Genomic DNA, 10,463 nt, shown 5'->3' with positions numbered 1-10,463 from the left:
CACATCCATGCCCGAGGCAGGATTGGAACCTGCGACCGTAGCGGTCACGCGGTTCCAGACTGAAGCGCCTAGAACCTCACGGCCACACCGGCCGGCCATGGAGGGGACTGGCACCCCTTGTTGTTTTGCGTTGCACTATCACACCACAGGCCTACATTGATGTTTTAAGCACCTTCTCGCTTCCCACTGTTGAAAAGCAATTCGGGGATGGCGATTGCATCTTTCAACACTATCGAGCAGCTGTTCATAATGCACAGCCTGTGGCGGAGTGGTTGACACGACAATAACATCCCTGTAATGGACTGGCTTGCACAGAGTCCTAACCTGAGTCCTATAGAACACCTTTGGGACGTTTTGGAACGCCGACTTCGTACTAGGATTCACCGACCTACATCGATACCTATCCTCCGTGCAGCACTCAGTGAAGAATGGGCTGTATATTCCACAAGAAACCTTCAAGCATGCCAGCGAGAGTGGAAAAAAATTAGAGATGGGGCCCCTCCACGCCCGCACCAACGTGGTGACCAAACCAAAAGTTCTACTGTCACCTCCGTAAACATGTTAGTTATCTAGTGGGTGGATCACAGGATGCTGGGCTGTGATGTTGTCCGTGCGTCTGGGTAAGGCTACGCATTAACACGGTCCATCAGGTGATAGATAGTGGACGAAACGCGAGTGAGGGTAGCGATTTGAAGAGCAGAGGGAAAAAAGTGCCATGGCTCGTGCCGTGGGAAAAAAACCTCTGCGACAGTGGGATGGGTAGTAAGAGCAGTAGTGGCTTACTAGCTGCGATAGTTCATGCAAGGTTGGATTTGTTAGTATAGGTATCATGCATCATTACCGTGACAGGCGATGGCGATGTGTCCCAGTTGCTGCGGCTGCTACTTTCCTGGAACAATCAATATCGTTATACAGTAGTGGGAGATCGGCCATAGATCATCTCACTGTGTGGGGGATGTGTGGGGCTTGTTTGCATGCAGTGTACGGTACGGCTTCCCTGTATGGTGCCAGTTATTCGGCAGTGTATTTCAGCTGGATATCCAGTAAATGCGTCTGATTAGCAGGGGCTCGCCTGTGCCGTTATGTTTGCGTAAGCTTGGCCATAGATGTTATGTCCTTGCAAGTATGTCTTTTGGTCTTTTATGTTTCCATCTATGGTTGTGGTCGTAGTTCCCCAGATTCAGAATAAACGGGTTCTGCGAATGTCTGGAGTTTCTGTATAGTCTTGTGGTGAGTTTGTGGATTACCTCCGTGGGAGTCTCAAGTCGGTATTCCCGGTGAAGGTCCGCGATGCGTGTGTATCGTGGAGCATTGCTTATGATTTTGAGTACCTTGTTTTGTATGAGCTGCAGACGGCGCAGGCGTGTAGGCGCAGCGTATCCCCAGACGGGAGCTGCGTACGTCATCAGGGGTCGGATAAGTGTCATGTACATGGACCTCGACACCCTTCTGTTCAGTGTGCTACGCCTGTTGAGCATAGGATAAAGCTGTTTGAGCCTCGCGCTAGCTCGGTTGGTCATGTGTTGTATGTGGTCCCCCCAGAGTAATTTCCGGTCCAGCCAGACACCGAGGTTTTGACTTTCTCGCGGAAACGTATTGGGCGTGCATGTAGAGTTATTGGTCTGCAGTAGCGGTGTTTGCGCAGTTGCTTCGGTCTTCTCGTGAACAGAACGGCTTCGCACTTGTCGACGTTTACTCTAACACGCCATTTCTCCAACCAAGGCTCAGCCACTCTGAGTGCAGTCTGTAGGCGTGACGTAATATTTGATGGTTTCCAATCTTGCGCAAGGATGGCTGTGTCATCCGCGTAGATTGCCATCATTGTGTTGTGTGTGGTTGGGAGATCGTTTATGTAGAGGTTAAACAGTAGGGGCCCTAGGATGCTTCCCTGGGGTACTCCCGCGTGTATACCATGTCGTGTTGACTGTTTTCCCTGCACGTCAGTGTTGAAACTCCTGTCTGTGAGGTATGAGTGTATTAGACGCAGCAGCCCGTCGGGGAATCCCGCGTCGCTGAGTTTGCGGATGAGGCCGTTGTGCCATAGACGGTCGAAAGCCTTTTCGATGTCCAGGAACACTGCCCCTGTAGCTTTGTTTATGTTGAAGCCATGTGTTATGTGTTCAACGACCCGTAGGAGTTAGCTGTTATCAAGGCTACGGGTGGGCTAACACCATGCTGAATTCCAACATTACCGATGGAGGGTGCCACGATCTTGTAAGTGATTTTCAGCCAGGTGTCCGGATACTTTTGATCACATAGTGTAACTTGTGAAGTACCCATTGCTCCTCTGAACGCTTTCCAACTGCCGCATCTCGCGTCTGAGGTGCTGTGGCTCACATTTTCCTCTTGCTCGCGTTACGATCGTATTTATCATTGAAGTTAAAATCTTCTAGGTTATGAGGCTGCGTCATATTTCTTCTAAAATGATCGACTTTTCGACCCGTCTGCTGGGATCTTCCTCAGGATCTTTTCGTGTCCACTACTGCTAGAACACTGACAGAAACGAGTGTCGCGTCGTCTTATAAAGGGGAGTTTTCTCGTGTTCGTGCTGGAGAAGTGATAATACTGGTTAAAATTCATATGACTGCCATCGGTAGGCCATATTCGTAGGCTAATATTCTAGCAGTAGTAGACACCAAAAGATCCTGAGGAAGGTCCCAGCAGAGGGGTAGAATCATAGTCATAGGCTAATATTCTAGCAGCAGTGGATACCAAAAGATCCTGAGGAAGATCTCAGCAGAGGGGTCGAAACGTCGATCATTTTAGGAAAAATAAGACGCGGCCTAATAACCCAGAAGATTTTAACTTTAGCGACAACGGCTACGAAAGCCTGCAGACTTACGTATTTATCATGCTTTTTCTCTGGCTCGGGTGGTAATTTGACCGTTTATGCAGAGGTCGGAACGTGTGTGTCGGTTTTCGATGCACGCATTGTCCCAGGTTTCACTAAACCATTGTGACCACAACATCTAGAAAGGGTAGATGTTTCTTCTTTGGTACTTACGTGGTAAATTTTATGTTGGCGTTGTGGCTGTTCGCTAGTGTTAGGAAATCACCAAACCGCTCCTCACGATGTCTCCGCACAACGAAGGTATCGTCAACGTATCTGTACCACACATTAGGTTTACAAGGTGTCAAATCCGTTGCTTGTGCTCCGAAATGTTTCATGAAGAAGTTGACCACCACTGGATTAAGAGGACCACCCATGGCGACTCTTTAAAAGTGTTCGTAGAAGTTGCCATTCCACGTGAAGCAGCTCGTGAGACATGAATGAAGGAGCTTTGTGATGCCGTGCATGAAAATGGAACCAGTGTGCTCCAGAGCCACTGAATGGCACTTTGGTAAACGAAGACACGAGAGCAGTGCTAACGTGGATGTCATTTGGTCCAAGTTTTAGCTACTTCAGCTTCCCAGTGAGATATCCTGAGTTCCCTGTGTATGTGTCAGTATTCACCACGTTCTACTGGAAGAGAGAGGCCAAGTGTTTTGCCATTTTATACGTCGGTGAGCCAGGGACGTAGGCGCACCAGATACACATAACTTGTGGCTGCGATCTCGACTCCATTACACCACCAGCAATGGAGGGTAAAGCTTTGACGTTGCCGGCCAATCTTGCTGGCGAAATGTCAGAAAAATTCGCAAGCAAACGTCGGCCGAAGAACCCTATACAGAAACCAACAGGCAGCTTGTCAAAAATTGGCCACAAAACCCTTAACATCTTTGTGCTAAAGCACTTCCTTTATCTCCATCATCGTTCTAGAATCGCAGTAGTCGGAACCGTCATTATGGAATGGTTTTTGTACATTTGGGGGTATGCCTGAAGCATGACGATTCGCCATGTGCAGTAAAGAAGGTAAGAAGAATTTTTTTGCAGTATTAATGCAAATATAAACGAGCTCTTATGTGTTCTCTTTGATAAACGTAAAACTGTGTATTTATAGGTACAATAAATTTCTGTGCATGATGCGCCGTCACCAAAGATAGTATTCGGCAGAGAACACAGTCATTCCGCAGCAGAAGTGCTGGGTCGTTGTTACGACAGTAATTAGTGGAGTTAATAACACTAACAGCGATCTGTTAGCACAGAGCGGCGCCAAGTTTCGGAACATGCCAGCCACAGTTGAACTGCAGCAGCCAGTTAGGCCCTGAGAAGTGAGCGAAGTTGGGCCCGGCTGCCCGCATACTGGGAATTCCAGCGGCGCCCAGCGCAAACAAGGGGACTAGTTCGCACCGCTGCGATATCCGTTCTCCGTGTTACAGTACGAAATGCTGCGGCTGCAGATCTCTGGAACAACATGGAAGACTCGTGAAACGCCATCGCGACCCTGCTTCAGGGTGAACGAGAACGTACGAGGATAACGAAAACGATCGCATTAGTAAGGAACCACACTTGCGTATTCTTCTTGGACGTTCAGCTGTATATTTATGCCGTGAAATGCTGAAAGATTACTGGATCAACTATGTGACAATTTGCCGCAATCGTTTTGATGCGGACCATCGTAAAATTTCATGTACTAAAGGCAGCATTTGTCATGAGTCAGGAGCGTACAGAGAGTGGGGCGACCGCTCCACGTCTCTGTGCAATAAGATGAAAAAAGGAATAGAAAAAGAAACAAGTATTAATTGAAATATGAAGGAAAAGAGGAAAAATTCGTAAAATCAAATAATAGAGAAAAATTTTCGTTATTTCAAAATAATGTAAGATAGTTTTGGAATTCATTCTGTGGTAAAGCTAAGAAGATCATTAACTCCTTTTACCCAGGTCGAAGATCAATCTAGCACTGGACCTGCTACAACAATTCATTAGATCTATAAGACGCAGGAGGTTAGACGTGCGCAAATGTTGAGGCCAAGGCTATGACGGAACTGAGCAATTCAAAATGTATTTGCGAAATTCAGACTGGAAGGATCAACACAGTACATCTGGTGCGTATGAAAAATATTATTCTGTAACTGTGTACTCTGAAAAGATTTGTTCGGAAAAAAAGATACGAATGCCTGTAGATCAAATCCTCCGGAATACAGGGCTACGAAGAGAATCAGCAAATCACGGAAAATAAGCATCGGCGGAGTTAGAGGAATATTGGGTTATCAAATTTCATATTTAATTGTAATTCTGTCAAAAATCATCACTGATTCATAATGCACATATTTTCCCGCCGCTGAATGGATGATTAGAGACGGAGCACAAGCTCAAAACGGGGAAGAATTGGAAAGAAAATCGGGCGCGACGTATCATGAGGATCAACCTGGTGTTCGCTTTAAGCGATTTATACAAATCGCAGAAATATAAACCATGACGAACGGACAGGAATTACACTCACCATTCAGCCGAATACGCGTATTGTGTTTTACCAGCACATTTATTTTGAAGAAAAAAACATTATTTCAGCAACAACATAATAACTACTCAGAACATACATTGAAGCGAAAAGTCTTTTAACACAAGTCTTGTTTCTGACGGGTGTTAGTAGTCATACGTCCCTTTGTTAAACACAGCACAAAATTTTCGACTATGGTGACATATTGCCGTTGAATAACTGGTTGAAATCGCTTCGTGTACCATTATTGTGTGAGCTACTGTAGGCGACAACTGCTTGCGACACTATCAACGGCGCGCATTCCTGTGTGTGGCACTGATGAAGCCCTCGTGGACGGAACCGCTTGTTGTGACAGACCAGTGGTGTAAGAGAAAATTATGCTATGATTGGTATGATTGGCCCTTAGCACTGTGGGACTTAACATCTATGGTCATCAGTCCCCTAGAACTCAGAACTACTTAAACCTAACTAACCTAAGGACATCACACAACACCCAGTCATCACGAGGCAGAGAAAATCCCTCATACCGCCGGGAATCGAACCCGGGAATCCGGGCGCGAGAGGCGAGAACGCTACCGCACGACCACGAGCTGCAGACAGAAAACTATGCTGGTTGCTATAAATTACGTCTCATTGAAAGAAAACACAGTATTAATCGATTAAGACTATAATGTCAGGCCTGTGGCGTACAGTATGACCTGGCTACCAGAGTTGGCAGCGAGAGTAGTCGACGAATTAGCAGTTCGAATTCCAGGGGGCGAGAAACCAAGAATACGTGGGTCCACTGCCCTGGTGTTTACGTTACGAACCTCATTTAACAGTGTATGAGCGGAAAAGACAATTCAAATCGTACTTCAATGCATTAATAAGTCACCTATGATTTCAAGGCCATACTAGTTATCTGACAGAAACGCAGATTAATGCCTGAAATCCGTCCATAATATGCTAGTAATTCTGACAAAATGTATTGTTACTTACAACATGTGTGTTTCAAGTTACCATAATAATCTACTCAGCATCTCAAACATTATCTATACGAGTGAATACAAAAGCACTTGGAGTGGTAGCTTCTTCGGGGGACGTATAATTTGTAATATTCTAATTTTCATGTAATCAAAAGATTTATAATGCTCATGTTTCCTGAAAACGAATTAGCAGAAACAAGCCGTGACAAAGTCTCGATTATTGATTTGCAGAATCAAATGACCCTGAATATAATTGCCGTCTCGAAATTTCTGTATTCATTAAACGCCAAAAATGGCAAAAATTTATGTTTTATGTCCGAAGAAAGATGCAAACGATTAGACGCCTCTCTTTTGGGACTGGCCGAAATCACAGAATCGTGTACGTCTTACCTTACTACTGTTATCGTTTCTTGGTGTTCTTACTGCGTTTCGCAGTTTAAATTTTTAGAGAACAGACAGGAACATTATTGTTGAAGTGATAACAAGACCCTAAGCTGCCGACATGCGTTCATATACATCAAAGGGGACAGTTGAAAATGTGTGCCCCGACTGGGACTCGAACCCGGGATCTCCTGATTAGATGGCAGACGCTCTACTCGTCTGAGCCACCGTGGGCACAGACGATAGTGCAGCTGCAGGGATTTATCCCTTGCACGCTCCCCGTGAGTCCGAAACAACAGATACAATCTTCATACATTCTTGTGGGTCGTCATTTAATTCTTCTCTATTTTTATGGATGACAAAGGTAGAACAGATCGAACATTGTAGCTGGACAATCTCTTGGAAGAAGAGGACATTCGGCGAATGGACAGGCCTGACCTTTCACCACTTAAATCGTATTGAGCACGTGTGGGGTGGGGTGGGGGGATGTATTGTGGCCCGGCAACATGCAACAACGACCAGTCCTCAACTGCGCTGACTTGGGGAGGGGGGGGGGGGAGGGGGATGGAAAGCCCTACCACAACAATTTCTCGCTAACCTTGTCGTCACCGTGGGAGCAAGTTAGAGCATGCTCCGTGGTGGTCAGCCACGCTACTAAGAACAATATCACGCCTACTGTAGCGTGAAGGGACCAACATAAAACGCGGTGACTTCAGCATAATTAGTGGCTTCCAGTAAAAGTGATATTCCTGTTAGTCTCAATATATTTATTTTACTTACCGTCTCTAATATAGTTTAGCAGTTCCTTTTATGTTTGGTCCAAGATTCACCGAGCTATGTTGATTAAAGGGTGACATCATACAAAAGTTACTTTCGTCCTTAAGATTTGCAAGCCGCTGTATTAACAAAAACTAATTAAAAAGTTAAATACATTTTGAAATGTTAGTTGTTGGAAACTGACTTAAAGTTTCGTTTTCAGGACGCATAAAATTCTTAAGAGATTAAAGAACCACAGTTCGTCTGGAAATATCAAATGTTATGTAGTAGAAAATCTTCTTCCGTTTCGACATACAAGATGATGCACAACTACTGAATAACGACTTAGCGTCCACACGTTATGCGGCCAGTTAAAGCAATTTACGATCTGGGCGTCTAAGTGCAATATTTCGGTCGTCTCGTCCGGTGTTGCCAGTAATTAACTAGGAATCTCTATGATCAACGGTACTATGATCGTGGTCAACGTTTTAAAAATCAGAAAAGTCTAAATGCAGGTCCTAATTATGCCGCCAGTTATTACGAACACTAGAGTTTATTGCCAAACTTTCACACCAGACAAGATAATAAACAGTACCTACATTAACAAATGTATACCCAAGATAGATATTTAGTTAAGTAATTGACTCAAACGGTACTGCTAACTGCTACGTTTCAAAACAAATCGATTACTTCTCAAACTTCCCAAGAAGGTTTTTATGATCTAATCGAATGAAAGCAGAAATTACATCACATATCTGTTCCAGTATATGATTACATCATACCTTTCGTGACGAGCATCAGCACAAGTGTGAGTATTTTGTCATATCTAAATATATACTCCGCTAGCCAGCAAGCGGTGTGTGGCGGAGGGCACAATTCGCGCGAAAGTCATAATCCCCCCCCCCCTCTGTTCCACTGGTGGATCGCGCGAGGGAAAAACTGCTGTCTGAACGCCTTAGTACGAGCTCTAATTTCCCTTATCTTTGAATGGTGATCATTGCGCGATTTGAAAGTAGCATTAGAAAATTGTAGCGAAATGCAGGAAGATCTGCAGCGGATAGGCACCTGGTGCAGGGAGTGGCAACTGACCCTTAACATAGACAACTGTAATGTATTGAGAATACATAGAAAGAAGGATCCTTTATTGTATGATTATATGATAGCGGAACAAACACTGGTAGCAGTTACTTCTGTAAAATATCCGGAAGTATGCGTGCGGAACGATTTGAAGTGGAATGATCATATAAAATTAATTGTTGGTAAGGCGGGTACCAGGTTGAGATTCATTGGGAGAGTCCTTAGAAAATGTAGTCCATCAACAAAGGAGGTGGCTTACAAAACACTCGTTCGACCTATACTTGAGTATTGCTCATCAGTGTGGGATCCGCACCAGATCGGGTTGACGGAGGAGATAGAGAAGATCCAAAGAAGAGCGGCGCTTTTCGTCACAGGGTTATTTGGTAACTGTGACAGCGTTACGGAGATGTTTAACAAACTCAAGTGGCAGACTCTGCAAGAGAGGCGCTCTGCATCGCGGTGTAGCTTGCTCGCCAGGTTTCGAGAGGGTGCGTTTCTGGATGAGGTATCGAATATATTGCTTCCCCCTACTTATACCTCCCGAGGAGATCACGAATGTAAAATTAGAGAGATTAGAGCGCGCACGGAGACTTTCAGACAGTCGTTCTTCCCGCGAACCATACGCGACTGGAACAGGAAAGGGAGGTAATGACAGTGGCACGTAAAGTGCCCTCCGCCACACACCGTTGGGTGGCTTACGGAGTGTAAATGTAGATGTAGATGTAGAATATATACATCCTCGGCGAAGATAGGATTTCGGAATTTAGTGAGCAGCACCTTCCGTTTAGCGCGTCGTCTATCTGCAAGTGTCTCCCACTTCAAACTTTCAGTGAGATTTGAAACGCTGCCGCGATGGCTAAGTGTACCGGTCACGATGCTTGCCGCTCTTCTTTTGACCTTCTCAATCTCTTGAATCAGACGCAACTGGTAAGGGTGCCATACAGACGAACAGTACTCTAAGACTGGACGAACTAACGTATTGTAAGCAATTTCCTTTGTTTAAGGACTGCATCGCTTCAGGATTCTACCAATAAACCGCAATCTATAGAGTTCGCCTTGCCCGTTACTTGTGTAATGTGATCATTCCATTTGAGATCATTTCGAACAGTCACACTCAGATACTTGACGGATGTTACCGTTTCCAAAGACCGGGAATTTATTTTGTACTCGTACATCAATGGGGATTTTCGCCTTGTTATACGTAGCAGGTTACACTTACTAATAGTGAGAGATAACTGCCAGTCATTACACCACGCATTAATTTTTTGCAAATCCTCATTGATTTGTTCACAACTTTCGTGTGATACTACATTCCTGTAGACTACAGCATCATCGGCAAACGGTCTAATGCCGCTATCAATGCCATCAACCAGATCGTTTATGTAAATCGTAAAAAGCAGCGGACCTACGAGGTGCATTCAAGTTCTAAGGCCTCCGATTTTTTTTTCTCCGGACTGGAAAGAGATAGAAACATGCGCATTGTTTTAAAATGAGGCCGCATTCATTGTCAATACGATGGCAGCACCACACGGCAGATGGAATTTTACCGCCAGCGGTGAGATTGAGAACTGTTTTAAATACTTAAAATGGCGACGTTTTCCTTACTTGAACAGCGTGCAGTCATTCGTTTTCTGAATTTGCGTGGTGTGAAACCAATTGAAATTCATCGATAGGTGAAGGAGACATGTGGTGATGCAGTTATGGATGTGTCGAAAGTGCATTCGTGGGTGCTACAGTTTAATGAAGGCAGAACATCATGTGACAACAAACCGAAACAACCTCGGGCTCGCACAAGCCGGTCTGACGACATGATCGACAAAATGGAGAGAATTGTTTTGGGGGATCGCCGAATGACTGTTGAACAGATCGCTTCCAGAGTTGACATTTCTGTGGGTTCTGTGCACACAATCCTGCATGACGACCTGAAAATGCGAAAAGTGTCATCCAGGTGGGTGCCACGAAT

The sequence above is a fragment of the Schistocerca cancellata genome, unplaced genomic scaffold, assembly GCF_023864275.1.
Source record: "Schistocerca cancellata isolate TAMUIC-IGC-003103 unplaced genomic scaffold, iqSchCanc2.1 HiC_scaffold_1104, whole genome shotgun sequence".
NCBI lineage: Eukaryota > Metazoa > Arthropoda > Insecta > Orthoptera > Acrididae > Schistocerca > Schistocerca cancellata.
Note: the sequence above shows the minus strand (reverse complement) of the source record.